General features: G+C 35.2%; 1 pseudogene; it reads right to left on the bottom strand.

Annotated features, from left to right (window-relative positions):
• Positions 1–2,141: 2,141 nt before the first annotated feature.
• LOC122229306 lies at positions 2,142–15,273 on the bottom strand (annotated as a pseudogene).
• Positions 15,274–15,595: the final 322 nt, after the last annotated feature.

The following is a 15,595-nucleotide window of genomic DNA, read 5'->3' as shown; positions in this document are numbered from 1 at the left end:
TTTTGGATCACAGAATTGGAGTTTTTAATCTTCTACTCTGATTTCCTTTTATGTGAAGTGCCTAAATACAAAGGTGCCTAGAGAGACAGAGTGGTTTTTTTTTGTTGTTGTTTTTTGGTTTTTGGTTTTTGGTTTTTTTTTTTTGTTTGCGGGCGGGGGGTGGGTATATTTGAGTTCTGTCCAGAATCCTTTAGACTTACTGAGATCTATGAAATGCACATATAAATCCTGAATTCTCATAACCAAGAGTAAGAACTCAAAAAAGTCTTTAGCACTTACAAAAAATGTCAACCATATGCTTTACTGCTTATAGAGATGTTTCTATTCACATTACTCCAAACAATGGAAAAATATAAATAAGCTAAAAAACTGTGAGTAAATTTCAATAATTTTAGGTTGTTTTATTCTAAACCATTTGCATCTTTCTTTAAAATGCTCTTTTAAAAAATTAAATTTAATCCAGATGTTTGGTATTTCAGAAAGAATGTCTATTTTCTCTTCCAGATTTACTGCCTAAGATTTACTTTATTCATAGAAAAAGTTGATTGATTTGTTCTCTGCTGAAAAGATGGGATGGTTGATGCCTATCAAGACACAAGATATGCAGAGGAGGTTTTAAGAGTGGGAAGGGGTAATATTTGCCTTGGGCTCCCCTTGATGACTTATAAAATTAGTGGCAAAACCTCTATACAGAATTTGTTCGACTTTCCCTGTTCCAGGCATATTCCTGTTTCACATTTTCTTGTTGCTCCATCTCTCTATGGTTCTGTCTGTTATCTATACACAGCAATCCTGAAATTTAATGACCTTTATCATTCTCCAATTAATTATGTGAGGTGAGACTTTAACTCAATTAGCATATATCATGTGGAGAGTGCTTTATGTATTTCAAACACTGCTAACACTCTCCTGTTCCAAGTTGATTCATAGCAGAGCAGTCAGCAAGTCTTAAGAACTGTTCTCCCGAGATCGATCTATCTTTTTTCTCTTTCTTTTTTTAGTCAAAAAATTATTTTATTCACTTACTCAAAACTATAAAACCATAGTATATTTACTTCTAAAGACTGCTTTCCTATAAAGATTCAGGTTTTCTTGGTGTGTGTGTGTGTGTGTGTGTGTGTGTGTGTGTGTGTTTGGTTATTGTTTGGTCTTTCTGGATTTAGGGAATAAGATATGTAAGTTTTTGAAGAATTAATGAGCTTTTCTTCCTAACCTGATCATAATTTTTTAAATGATTTACATAACTAAATGCACTTCATATGTAGGTAAAAATATTGAACTTTAAAAATCCTCAAATATAAAATATTAGAAATCAATGGTAATCCAGTGAAGATAAAATTAAATACTCAATATATACTTAATAACATAAAAAGAGAGAGAGAAAAATCTAATTCTAGTGGCATTGCATTCTTCAGTTGTTAAATAATCATAGTATAATGACACCTCTGCCAAAAGGTTCATCACCTATGGTCACAGAAAAATTTAAATGTATTTCAGTATTAGTAATATAGGTTTTAATGAATTATAATAGTTTCAAGTTGTAGAGGATTCAAGATAAATTTTATTTCCATCTTAAAACTTAATCCCCTCCCAATTTCTTTTTTTTCCACAGAAAGCAGAAAAATAATTTATTCTAGTAGATGGCATAAACAAGAAAGTAATCCTGAAAATATACTTTGGTGTAATTTTGTTGGGACAGACATTCCCTCTGAACATGCTCTCCTACTGACTGCCCTGCTGGACTCTCCCTGTCTTGTGACAGTTTTTAAACACTTCACTGATTCCTATGTTGTGGCCAGGCAGGACTCATCTTCAAATCCATAGGTTCCAAGGAGAGAGCACTGTATTTCTCAGAAGAATAGCACCTTCTATCTCAGAAGAGTGCATAAACATCTTACACAGTCAGCAGAGTTCAGGTTAAGTAGGCACATAATTTGTTAAAATGTGGAAAAGGCGACAGGAAAAAAATGCTGCATTGTAGAATAAGTTATTCAATTGTGGTGTGAATGTTTAAGGCAGCTGATGGCCAAAATAGGCAAGTCAAAGAAGGTGGTCAGTGTTTGGAGTTGAGTCTGCATCTGGAGGAATTTTTTCGCGACCTCAGTGACTGAGCGCTGGAGAGTGGGTCTTCCTCCTCAAGGTCATTGATACTTGAGGTATCAAATGGTCTCATTTTCCCACTGCGGTCCAAAGAGAGGGTTGGGTGGGCCAGAATTGCAATCATTCAAAAAAGATAGCAGCACACTGAACATGCCACCAGCATGGTGATGATAATTCCCTCACTGGCACCCTTAGGGATGAACCGGGGCACCAAGAAGCCGAGGAAGCCCCAGAACACATTCATCACAATGAGAGGCACCATGAGTCTGTTACATGCCACAGTTACTCCTGGAGCTACTGGCCCCTGCTCAGTAGCCTCACTTTGGTTCCACCTGGCACCAGCCCCCTACCAAATTTCTTAATTGAATAAAACTAAATGCATCACTCACTCTTGAAGGAAATTTTGAAAAGAACATATATAGAGAAGCCAAAAAAATTTTTTTAGACTTAAAATTATTATGTCTAACTTGTTTTTCTTGGTAAAGATGCTCTTCTGTACATGGATCTTAGTACAATGTGTTATATAACTCCAAGGGGTGACATTCAAATGCCATTCATACCAAGTAGCATGTGAATGATAACCTTGTGGTTGAACATCATGGAGGACTTGCTGTCTGTACCCGGACCTTGTCTGGTAATTGTGAGGTCGACAGATACAGAATCTGCTGTGTCACATAATATGACTTTAGGTATGTATTAATATGACTGCCAGAGCCAGCTACATAACTGGAAAATAAAAGTGTAGTGTTCCTTGTCCAAAACAAACAGGAAAAAAGTTTTTCCTTTCTTCCACTGTTTCTCTACTTATCTGTCACGGTATTTTGTTGTTTTTGTCTTTGTTGTTGTTTCAAATTTTCTATTTAATATTACATTCCTCCAGGTGCAGAGAAACTCAGAAGTGCAGACCCTTAAATGGACTTGGGGACTTCCCTAAAACTTACTGCACCAATTTCAATCCTCCATGTTTGTCCCAACCTTCTGCCCAGAGTGGATGCTGGCAGTGGCTGCTGGGCAAGAGCCCGAAGCAAGTGGCCAAGAACCCACCCCAGGGAGGTGCTAAGAGGTGAGAATGCACATGAGCTCCACATCCCTGGGTCATGCTCTGTTGTGTCACTGGGCTTCACATAAAATACACAAGATCAAAGATTAAATTTTTAAGAATTTTAAGACACAATCTCAGAACATTAAACCCCAAGAGGAGCATCCTTCTTCTTCTTTTTAATGTTTATTTATTTATTTTTGAGAGGGAGAGGGAGAGGCAGAAAGAGAGAGAGAGAGAGCTGGGGAGGGACAGAGAGAGAGAGAGGGAGAGAAAATCCCAAGCAGACTCTGCATTGTCAGCTTGGAGTCCCATGCAGGGCTCGATCCTATGAGCTATGAGATTGTGACCTGTACCAAAATCAAGTTCAGATGCTTAACTAACTGAGCCACCCAGGAGCCCCAGAGAAGCATCCTTCTGAGGGCAAGGTCCTGTGCTACCACACTGGTTGAGCACCCATGAAGCAGACCCTGATCACTACATAATTTATCATCCAAACCAAGACAATCTTGACAATAAAAGGGACAGAACTCCAACTTTGCTGAGACAAGAGCTGTTAACCAACTTATTTGGGACAAATTGTGGTTAATAATAACTCTACAGAAAATACAACTCAAAAATATAGCCAATGAGTGTTGGTTTAGGAATAAGGGTGGCTTAAATCCAATGATTCCATTTCTGTATTTTTCTCATCCCTCTGCTCCCCTTCATGTCCTTTCATCCTGACACAATTACAATTATGATAATTACAATAGTTCCAGTCACTCATCTGGTTAAAACAATATCCAGAAGATGAACAAAGTTCTCTACAACAAATACCATCCTAGGTATTTCCAGAAAATAAAAGGTCATTCTAGAAGCCTCAGAAAACCCTTCCTCGAGTTGCATTGACTTGAATTGAATCACATGCCTATTTCTGAACCGATTACTATCAAAAGAGACTGAATTAATTTTAAGCCTATTGGAACCACCCATGGAGATGGGAGTGGGGTCACTAATGGGGTCCCATGAAAAGTGTGAATTTCAAAGAAAATCAAGTTTTATTGAGAAAATTCCTATTAGTAATGTGTAAGCAGTGCAGATGCAGAATTGCCAACTAATAATGTTGACTGTATATATAAATAGACTTAAATGTCCTGGGTGAACAGAGCAGAATGATGAATATGAGCCCTGATCACATATGTAGTGACATGAATGGAGGCACGGGTAAGCTAGATACACACCGTTTTCAGAAAAACTTGATCTTTTTGACAAGGCTCTCAGGACCCCCTGTGATTTTTATTACTGCTAACATCTCTCATTACTGTTGAGGAAGCAAAATTATACCTTATGTTCTTGGAGGTTTTTTGTTTTTGTTTTTTATAAGCAGAGCCTGAAAATTAAATTGATATAAGACATCAACAGGAAAAAGGTATACAAATTTACTTAATGCAAGTTTTATGTGACACAAGAGCCTTCATAAGGAATGAAGACCCAAAGAAATGGTAAAACTTGCATGCTTTTATATTAGGGTGAACAGAGAGGCTATTGTGGAAAAGTAAGTAAACTATGTGGAAAAGCTAAAGGAAGATAAAAAAAAAATTATTTTAACAAAGCCTGTATAAAATTCTCTCGTTCTTGACTTCTCATCCTTGATGATAAGAATGTTACTTTTCTTCTACTATAGGGAAGACATTTTCACATGGGAATTTCATCTCCTGCTTTTAAGAAAAAAGAAGGAAGGTTAGAGTATTCTTCTTACATCTGATATTTTTCATGTGCTTTCAACTCAAAAGAGTCAAAGTACCAAAGTGGCATATTTTAGACGGATGTTTGGAACTCCTTCACTACCTACGGCACATATAAGGAGTCAGCCATAAAGAACTACTGAAAATGGTCCAAATGTGTGATGCTCAGTTAACTTGTGTTCCATCTCAAGCTCCTAGCATTTACTGAACACTGAATACATGCACATTAAATTAATTAAGGACAAAAGCATTATTAGGGCTGGAAAGTATTATTACATTTTTACAAATTTCAGGAAAACATAACAGATTCATACTTAGGTGTATCTAATAAATTGATTAAAACATATAAAGAAAAACTAATAAAAGGACAGAGAGATGTTGACAAACTTATTATAGCTATGATCAAGTCCCCAAAGTTTATCTACAGATTGAACGTACTTCAAATAAAATCCCCCAAAATATTTTGCTTTCTAAAACATGTATGGAAAAGCAAAGGGCCATGAATAGCCAAGATACACATGAATAAGGTTAAGGCCAGATGACTTCCCCACCAAATATCAACATTTACTTTCACTGGAGTAAGAAAATGATAGAAAAATTGACCAAAGTAATTTATTACACTCTTGATATTTATCAAAACTGGTTTTGAAAATTCCTGGGAATAGCATCAACCCTTTAGCTAAATGATACTGGAATAATTCATTATCCATATGGAGAAAAATAAAACTAAGTGTTTATTTTACTCCATATAAAAAATTATTCTAGATGGAATAAAGACAGCAAGACAAAACTTTGAAATTATTTACAGAAAATGAGGATATCTTTATAATTTTGGGATTGAAAAGGATTTCCTAAACAATTTACAAAGACACCTATCATTAAATTTTGACAAATTTGCATACTTAAAAATTAAGAACTTCTGTTTACTAAAAGGCACCATAAAGAAAATGAGAATATATTTTCAATAAAGAATTATTATCCAGAATGCATAAAGAACTCTTCCAAATCAACATGAAGAAGACAACCAATGGGAAAAAAGAGTTATTACACGAACACAAATTTTGCCAAAAAGAATTATAAATGGTGATTAAGCATAAAAAGGATGTTCAATCTTACCCTTCATCACAAAATGAAGATTGAAATGAGATGAGATATTATTTTTCACCCAGTAGATTGACAGATGCTTATAGTCTGGAAATACCAGAATTTGGAGAGGACATTACTGACTGAAGTGACAATTGGTTTAGCCACATGTAAGAGATATTTAATATTAATAAAATATTAACATTTCATATTATTCTGTAAATGGGACTAGGGTTAGGCAGGGCAAAGCGATGAAAAGGAAGACATATGTGAAAGCACGAAGACTGGAGACGCTCTAGTTATTAAGTTGGGAGGTATTCAAAGAAAGAGATGTTATTATTATATATTTTAATTTTTAAGGGCTATATATTTCTTTTTTTTAATTTTTTTTAATGTTTATTTATTTTTGAGACAGAGAGAGACAGAGCATGAACAGGGGAGGGGCAGAGAGAGAGGGAGACACAGAATCCGAAACAGGCTCCAGGCTCTGAGCTGTCAGCACAGAGCCCGACGCGGGGCTCAAACTCACGGACCGTGAGATCATGACCTGAGCCGAAGTCGGCTGCTTAACCGACTGAGCCACCCAGGTGCCCCAGGGCTATATATTTCTTGATATGCATTAATGATAACATTAGAATAATAAAACAAATACAATTTTACATATCAAATGAAGAAAACATATTTAAAAATATATTGATAATTCTCCACTTGGAACATTTAGACAAAACCTATAAAATGTGTTTGAAGTTGTATAGTCAATTGCAGATCTGGCACAGGGACAGAGTTTCCCACTAGCTAACCTGGTGCATTTTCAAAAAGTACATACCTTTCAGTTTGCTGGATTAATAATTAGAACTTTGTAAGATTTATTTTTTTTAAACCTAGAATTAAAATTTTTAAGTTGCGAGCCCACTAATTTGGGCTTGGCAACAATTCAAAGTGAATCAGGCTAACGTTTACCTTTGTACTATTTAAAATGAATAAGTACTTTAAACAAATTAATTGTGTTAAGATTTAAAGTTTAAAAAAAGGATTCTCTTTTTAATTGTTTAAACTTTTCATGGATGCAAAAAATACTGACTGAACTCTAAATAATCACTCTTCTAATGACACATGAGGCTTATCTATTCATTTGAGTAGGATCTGAGAACTTTGTTTTGCAAGAGATGATTTTTCTTCAATGTATGAAACCGTAACTGTTTATAAAATATTCATAAGCTTAATTTTCCAATAATTCTAGTCACCTTTCTTTGTGGTTGAAAAATGGGTTCTTTTAATGCACAAGTCCCATTTTAAATGATTATGAGTTATAACAAAACAAAACAAAAATGCTTGGTTACTCAGAAGACAAACACAAAACATTTCCTTATCCTAAATTTGACAGCATAGCCTGGATTAGGATTAATATAGTTTGTACTGATCTAATCAAAAACAACCATAGAAAGGACAATTGGAAAGGTTCCAGAAGAAGAATGGTAAAAAAAGGAGAGTAATTAGGTTAATATGTTTAATGTTCTGAGAAGAAAACACATGGAGAAAGATTTCTCCTATTCCCTGGAATATAAGTATTCTCAATGTTAAAAAGTGACTGAAAGAAATGTTGGATAATGTAACTCCGTGAAGAAAATATCATTTAAATATAATGTGGGAAGGCACTTAAAGGACAGAGCACTTAACGAAGTGTATTTAGAGTATATTGATTACAGCCATAAATTTATATACTTCTTGTGTAGATAAATTCGTTACCGTGATCCATTCAAAATTACCATTTTAGATGGTATTACTCTATACAGAATGCTGGCAACCTCGAGTGAAGCTGATTTATTCAAGAGAATTATTCATTTAATTTCCACCATTTAGTATTTATGTTCCCTTTCCATTCATTTATTCATTTCATCTTTATTCATTTATGCATTTATCAAATATTCATTTAAATGAGTTTCATTATAACTACAGAAAGTATAGAGCGAGATTTGCAGTAAATTTATTCTTTTAATAGGTTTATTCTTGCAAAATCCTCTGAGCAGATAAAGTCTACTTGACCCATTATGTTCACATCTCTTTACATTTTTTACAACTTTCCCCTATCCATTTCGTTTCTTAATTTGGATGCTTTCCTTGAATTTTATTAAATTGCTTAGAATCAACCTTGGTAATCTATTTAATGTTTGACATACTAAATATTTATTTATGCAATGAATATATCATATGTTATGTTGTAGATTTTATAGTGCAGTCATTGAGGAGACTTTACCATTCATCAGTCAAGCAAACTTATTTCACACTAGATAACATAGTAGCTTGTTGAGAGCTTTCCCTTTAAAACTATTCATATGTCACTAACATTGCCCATGGTCATTTGAGATTTTTCTGCTTCAATATGTTTTTGGTTGTTGTTTCACTAAAATTAACTTGTTAGTTACAAAAATGTGAACTAATTACATTTCACATTGCTAGTAGAACTGTTATTATTATTATTTGTTTGTTTAATGATGATTGTGCATCTAGTTTTGCTAGTCCAATGGAGCCTGAAATCCTGCTTCCCTCTGAGCTTTGGCTGGCCCATATGCGTTCTTTTTTCTGCAAATGAACATTTTCCCACATATGCCAGCATGAGACAGAGACGGAGACAGAGACAGAGACAGAGACACAGAGAAAATGGAGTGTTTTGTTTGTTTTGTTTTGTTTTATTAGCTTTCCACATTTTTAATTTGGTGCTAAGTGTTTTAAAGGTAGTTACTTAAGGAGCACCTGGGTGGCTCAGTCAGTTAAGCATCCAACTTCATCTCAGGTCATGATCTTACAGTTCATGAGTTTGAGCCCCATGTCTGGCTCTGTGCTGACAGCTCAGAGCCTAGAGCTTGCTTCATATTCTGTGTCTCCCTCTCTCTCTTCTCCTCCCCAATTCACGCTCTGTCTCTCAGAAATAAGTAAATGTAGAAAAAAAAATTTTAAATAAAAAAATAATAAATACAGGTAGTTAGTTACTAAGTAACTTTTTTCTTTTTTATACCCAGCCTTGGCATTCCTGTGCTCCTGTTTTTACATCTATTTCTTCCTACCCCCTTTACCTTATTTTGGTTTGGTTATTCATTTTGGCTCCCTTTTGTGGCTTACTGATTTTGGCTTCTTACCTAGCTGTGTTTTTTCACCCTTCCTTAGTTTCATCGTGTCCAAAAAGTGGGGGTCAGAGTCCCTTACTCAGGCAGTGCTATAGAAAAATAAACAAACAGTATACTTCCAGGCCGAGAGAGTTCTTTCTTCCCACTCCTCCTATTATATTTTTTAAAAATCATGCAATGGAATATGCTTGAAATTACTGTATGGAATTGCTTCTCTTACAAATTGATAACTACCAAAAGTAAATGAGTTAGTATCTTTTATACTAGCTTATGTTTTGACCACTAATAGTTCCTTTTTAATTATTTAGGCATTAGGCTTTCGTTTAATATTTTTAAGTATTAAGCTTCTTGTTAAAGGGTGGGAGGAAAAAGATGCAAAGGTGGCAAACAATTATCGTTGTCTTTCCTTGGAGGTTCAATTTTTATTTGACGTCAGCATGGATATACAGATAAACTCTATAATGCTAATAGCAATAACAGTATGAAAAGCATGGAGACGAATGAGTGTCAATATTGTAGCTGGCCGAAGAACTGAATGCAAAATTCCATTCACCATAAATTCTACAGAAATGTGATCTGGAAGATCATTGCTGAGGGGGGCACAAACAGTGTTGAAACTTACAGAATTTACAGAAAAGGTGAAAATAGATTCCATTTTATATATATATCATGATGGTAAGTCATATTCAAAACAAGTGTGCTTAGGTGAAAGAAAGTGTGTTTTAAGTGCATTGTCTATTGTTTGTTTAAATTGCTTTTCCCCACTGTGTTCAAGCATTTACTATAGGAATATTTTGAGATTATGGTACTTGTTATTTTTTAACTACAAGTGTAGTTTTAATAACAGGACATGATTTTTATATAAGTGATCATAACAATGTTTAGGGAAGTAGTAAATAGTAGCTTTATTATGAATTTAAATCTCTGTGATGTCAGTAGTTGAGCCATAAAGAAAACTTCTCCTGAAGGTCTTCTACCCAAGGTGTTCTGTACTGATGAGAATCTTAAGCAGCAACAGAGACAGCTGAGTAATATTTGCATCAGTTTCTTGAGACTGTGTTTTGCTACTTTTGTTTTGGGAATTAAATATTACATATAACTGTCAGGTACATAAATACATATCCCTCAATTTTTATTGTTGCCACAGTTAAAATCTCACAAATAAGTTCCCTGCCACCCATCTCCCACCTATAATGGGCTATCTTCTAGGCATCTTTTTTTTTTTTTTTTTTTTTTTTAATTTTAAAAGGCTCTACTCATTCTCTGTCAATTATAAATTCCACGCACAGTCCTTAGGATAGTCCTTCACAAGGCAGAGGGCCTGTCTCCAGATTTATCAATATCCTGAATGTACATCTTCAACTTCAACAACTGAATTAGAGCAGATGACATTCTTTTTAATGTCTCTATGCCTTTATACCTGGTGTTCCTTTGCCTAGAAGCCCCTACCCTCCTTTGCCCTGTAAATTCCTCATTCTCTGCATCAGCTCACTAGTCTCCTCTTTCCTGAGGCTTTCCATTAGAGTGTTAATTCCTAAAATCCCTCCCTTTTGTTGCTCCAACACAATTTTATTCACATCTTCAATAGTGTTATGTTATATGATATGGAAGGAGTACCATATAGTGGTTAAGATCACGACCACAAGCATCAGACTGAGTTCAACCCATGACACAGCAATTCCTAGAGCATAACCTTGGGTGAGTTATGTGAGCTCTCTGGACTTCAATCTCCCCATCTGTTAAAAAAAGGTGGGTAATAGGGGTGCCTGGGTGGCTCGGTTAGTCCACCGACTTCAGCTCAGGTCATGATCTCTTAGTTTGTGAGTTTGAGCCCCATGTCGAACTCTGTGCTGACAGATGGGAGCCTGGATCCTGCTTTGAATATCTCCCTCTCTGTCTTCCCCTCCCCTGCTCACGTTCTGTGGCTCTCTGTCTCTCAATAATAAATAAACGTTTAAAAAAGGGGGGAGGTAGTAATGGTAGGTCAAAAATAGTTGAATATTTCCTGCTTCAGCTTTGATATGTAAAGAGCTCAGAGGCCACACTTCTGTGCTCACATGAAAAAGTGAAACAAACTGAAAACCAATTACTTTTCTTGAACCTATCAGAGAACTGAAGTTGCGGGGCAAACCGCCATCTTGAAATCTGGAGAGACAGTCTCAGCCAGAGAGCCAGAGACCAGATCTGCTTACCTGCAGCAGAAATTGCTGAAGGAATAAACTTGAGGAACACTTAAATGGCACTTTGGATGAATTATGAGACCTGAGTGTGGACTAGTGAGAGCATGAGAAACTCCCAGGGTCAGCAGTCATCGGAGGACCCACATTTTTTAATAGGCTTTACATCCAGGTAAAGAAAAAGGGAGGCAATGTAAAAAGCTCCAGATCCCCAGAGCTGAAATAATTTGGGCAACAAGATAAAGTAGCATTGGATTACAACACAGAGTATAAAATATGTACCCTGAGTCCATCCATGACATAAATAAATGACTGAATAACTTAATAAATGGTGAAAAATTGACAAATCTTTCATGCAGAGGAATTCCAAATTACTTAAGTAGCCACTCTGACATTGAGGAGTTAAAACATAACTCCCCACTAATTAAGTGTTGGCTGTGCATAGAGCATTTCTTTGAAAAGAAACCTGAAAACAAAAACAAAAACTATCTTAAACAAGTCATCAAGTTTAATAACAACAGTGGTAAATCATTTTGATATTATGCACCTTTAATATGATGCAGTGAAAATGGTAGCTAACCTCTGTGTTCTTCCACTTAACAACCCATAATCCCAGTCTAATCATGAGAAAAAACATCAGACAAATTCCAATAGTAAGTCACAAAACAAAATACCTGACTGGCACTCCTCAAAATTAAGTTCATCAAAAACAAGATAAATCAAAGAAATTGTTAAAGTCAAGAGGAACTGAAGAAGATATGATAACCAAGTGTCATGCGGTATCGTGGATAGGATTTTGGAATTGAAAAAGAACATTAGGTTAAAAATGAAGGAAATCTGAGTAAAACATGGAGTTTAGAATTAGTAAGAATCAGTATTGGTTCATTAAATGATGGTTAATTTAATATGTCAACTTGACTGGGACACAGGGTACTCAGATATGTGGATAAACATTGTCCATAAGGGTGTTTCTGGATAAGATTAACATACTAATCAGTAGACTGAGTAAAGTGGATGGCCCTGCCCAATCCCAGTTGGTCCCAACCAATCCACTGGCGGCCTGAATAGAACAAAAGACAGGATGAGGGAGAAATTGCTCTTTCTGACTGTTTTTGAAATGAGACCTGGTTCTCCTCCTATACTTGGGCTGGAATTTACACTGTCAGCTCTCCTGGGTCTCCAGGTTGTAGATGGCAGATCATGGTACTTTATAGCCTTCATAATCACATGAATCTGTTCTTTATAATAAATCTATGTATCATCTAGCTATGTTTGTATGTATATATGTGTGTATGTATGTATGCATCCATCTATCATCGATCATCTATCTATCTATCTATCTATCTATCTATCTCCTATTGTCTGTTCCTCTGGAGAATGCTGACTACTACCCATACTAATATAAGATGTTAATAAGAAGAACTTGGTGTGGAATATATGAGAACTCTGTCCTATCTTTGCCATTTTTCTGTAAATCTAAGCCTATTCTAAGGTGAAAAGTTTACTTAAAATAAAGTTTGAATATTGGTAATTTAATAATGGTTGGCCTAGCTCTTCACAGAAGTATAATGCACACTAAGAGGTTAATCCATGTATAGTTCTTAGAACAATGACTGGTGCAAAGTAAATGTCAATAAATACTACCTATTATTATTAAAGTACCATGCATGTTTATCGGTTTTTCATTGTTTTCCATTCTTCTGTCTCTTGTTGAGTCTTAGTATTTATTTTTGTAATCTCTAGAGATCAATTTTATTAGTTCTGCATGTGTCAGGCTTTGGAAATTTCATAGGAATGACCAGAATGTCTTAATGAGTATTTACAGAGGATATCTTCTGCATTTTATACTAGTCGATCTATTATAGAAGTAGACAAAGGAATAGAAAATGTTTTTTAAGAAAACTACAGCTTATCTGGAGAGATTTCTAAAAATGCTTTTATCATTTATCTTGCTATTATTAATTTGAACTTTTATTTACTCTGTCTTCCTCCAAAATGGAGCTAAGGTAATAACCATGTGAGTTAACTAGGCAATAAATGGAAAGATATGGAAGTAATAATGTGGTGTCTATCGTGTAAATAAGTCTCTCAATGAAACATACATAATCCCTTCTGCCAGACATGTTTAAGAATTAAGTGATCTAAGTCACACAGATATGGATTTAATTTCTAGCCCTTGCAAGCTGTGTTCTTTTAGCAAGTTTATTGACCTCTGTTTCAGTCAGTTTTATTTATATATAGAGAAAAATGTGTGGTTGTTCTAAGGAATAGACAAAATAGGTGAAAGAGCTAAATAAAGTAATTAATGTGTGCTCAATAAACAACCACCGATACTTACACAGTATTGTCAGCAAGGAACATGTTATCTTGTTCAGTGAGGAAAATATTTGTTCATTTTGAACACTGGGTGTTGAAGAAAATATATCATGGAGCAGGTAGAATGTTACTGAGCACCTTCTATAATATCTGATTGTGATATTATATCCAATAAGTAAAAGCAAACTGTTTTCTCAGGACTGGATTTTCAGTGGTCTTTTCCCTCCATCTCCCTTTTTCAAATAGAACTGGAGTTGTACCTAAAGCAATTCTTAAGCCCCTAATACTATTCTATCTTAACTGTATTGATGCCTGAGATTAAAAATGAAAATAATACCAGTTCATTTATTTTTGGACTTTTTTTCATCTTTAGTTGTAATTTCATTTCTCAAATGATACATTATTTCTTTGTCATTAACTCTCTTCATCCCATCTGGAATGTCTCTTTTTCATTGTCCTTCTTCTTTTTTATTTATCTATGATAATGTGCCTGCTAGACTGTCATCTTTCTTTGCCAATTTTAGTTATGAAGTATATCTTCTATCTATTCTGATTTTCTCCCACAAATTGTGTCTTTTTTTATCTTTGTTTTCATAAATTGTATATTCTTTTCCCCTGCAGGTTTAATGACGCTCTTAGGAGTACAGATAATTTCCTGTCTCTGTTGGCTCCATTCTGGAAAGCATACAACTTTGAGATTAACCTAGTTTTACTGAACTTCTTGCTCATCATTTTCTTTCTCTGTTATAACAACATTGATGATTTTAAAAAGTGCCCCTTAAACTCTTAGTTACCACTGAACTTGTACTTTCTTTGCTTCTTACCTATTGAATAGTTAGAGATATCATCAAAAAAACATGCTCAACAACAGTGTAGGGTCATTTAAAGAAAAGAGCAAAAAATACTTTGGAGTTTTATTTATGGAAGGGTTCTGATCTTGAAGTATTGATGGCAAGTTTTGATGCTCTTCAAAGAAGCAACTCTATTTTATTGCGTGAATCAGTGTCAAGAAATTTCCTATCCCCAATAGCCCCATTTCTCAGTTTGAAGATGATCATCCATCAAATGCAATATGTATAATAAATTGAAGTCTGCCAAGAATTTACGTTCTCTGGATGAAGTTGAACTATGAGTTGAAACAAGTGTTATTTACCTTAGTACAGGGGATGAATATGAAAGAGTTAAGACTTAGTTTCATCATACACCACTAAGCAGCAGCTATCAGGAATCTTTGCTGGAGATTCTCCAGTAGATCAGGTAAAACAGTAAAGCTCAACAACAAAAAAAATTCCTCCAGCTCACTTGTAAGTATAAGGGAAAGTGGATGCTCTTTCACAGGGTGGAAAGGCACTTATCATGTTGAAAGTACCAATTTAGCACTGAAGATTGCTAATGGTTGCTGCAAGATGAGTCACAATTTATAAGCATTCCTGGCAGAGTGCTGAAGGCTTTATAGCTTAGAGAACTGGGGGCTGTGGGGGCTGTGTCTTAATTTTGGTGGAACTAGCAAAGATTTAACATCGTTCCTCTTTTCTTGTCAAAAGAAAAGTTTTACTTTTTTCCCCCGTAGAGCCTTGCATGTATATCTAGTTCAGCTTAGTGACATCAAAAATTCCACAGACCTCATGAATCTCCCCGAGGTGGGTGCCTGCCCTGAGGGAGCTGGCCCCGATCTGATATTTGTCATGGACTTGAACCCCTCCTGACATGGTGTTTCTGAGGTCTGTTCCACTGCTGGTCTCACATGGCTACCCAGACTCCAGGGAAAGTAAACCCAGTCTTCAGTGAAAAAGTTCTGAGAAGCTTTGGAATTCTAAATTGAAGTTTTCTGTCCTCTATCTTTTATTTAGAACTTAAAAAAAAAAAAAAAGATTACATTAGCATCTCTTATTATGGCATAAAATAAACAAAAAGAACTAGTATTGACTGTCAGTCGAGTTAGGTACTCTTTTTGATGTTTTACGTACATTATTATTATTCCATTTATCCTAGGAGGAGATATTGTTACATTCATTTATGAATGGTACAGGG

This window comes from Panthera leo, chromosome C2, assembly GCF_018350215.1.
Source record: "Panthera leo isolate Ple1 chromosome C2, P.leo_Ple1_pat1.1, whole genome shotgun sequence".
NCBI classification, from domain to species: domain Eukaryota; kingdom Metazoa; phylum Chordata; class Mammalia; order Carnivora; family Felidae; genus Panthera; species Panthera leo.
Note: the sequence above shows the minus strand (reverse complement) of the source record. Positions and strands in the feature narration are given on the sequence as shown.